The following is an 876-nucleotide window of genomic DNA, read 5'->3' as shown; positions in this document are numbered from 1 at the left end:
CTAAATCTCGAAGAGCGGGTGGCAGCTGCGCGCACAGGAAGTCGGAAGAGAAATAGCTTCTTTTGTAAAAATAATGGTTAAAAAAGGGAAAAGAGAAAAAGGAGGAAGAAATAAATATCGAGGAATTTTCGGATCTGCGCGGAGGGACCCCCAAACCCAGTCCTCGGCAGTTTTGTTTTTCCGGGGGAATTGGGCGCGCGGCTGCGCTGCGCTGCGCGGGGGAGGCCGAGGGGCCGCGCGCGCTGCCGAGTGTCGCCCGTGTCCGCCGGGGCCCGCGCGCGCGGCGGGGGCTGCGCGGGGCGCGTTTCGTTCCGCCTCGCTCCGGAGGGCGGATCGGAGCCCACGGAAACGTGCGGAGCGGGGACGTTTCCCGCAGCCTCGCGTGCTCAGGCAGCGCTAGGGAGAGGGAACGAAGGACACGCGCGAGAGGCGCTCCAAAAAGCGGCGCGGCCGCTGCAGGGCCTGGCGGGGGGGGCCGCCGCCGTGTCCCCCCCAGCCGCCCCAAACTGCCCCCTCCTGCCCCTGCCTACCGGGCAGGTGACGTCAACCGTTAACCGCTTAATGCTAAACGCCACGCGCGGCTGTAGGCGGGCGTGGGTGCCCCACGGGAGCCTGTTGAGCGTCGAGTGGCGCAAGTTGCGGGCGACCCGGGCGCGAGGGAGTCCCGAACCCCGCACTCACCTGGAGAGGCTGCTCCTGGGCACCGCCGGAGAAACGTCCCTGCAGCCCTGGAGGGAAAGAGAGCGGGAGAGAGGAAAGGGAAAAGGAGAGGGAGAAAGAGGGAAAGGAAAGGAAAGGAAAGGAAAGGAAAGGAAAGGAAAGGAAAGGAAAGGAAAGGAAAGGAAAGGAAAGGAAAGGAAAGGAAAGGAAAGGAAA

The sequence above is a fragment of the Nothoprocta perdicaria genome, unplaced genomic scaffold (assembly GCF_003342845.1).
Source record: "Nothoprocta perdicaria isolate Ctin4 unplaced genomic scaffold, notPer1 scaffold_0, whole genome shotgun sequence".
In the NCBI taxonomy this organism is placed as follows: domain Eukaryota; kingdom Metazoa; phylum Chordata; class Aves; order Tinamiformes; family Tinamidae; genus Nothoprocta; species Nothoprocta perdicaria.
This window is presented reverse-complemented; position numbering follows the sequence as displayed.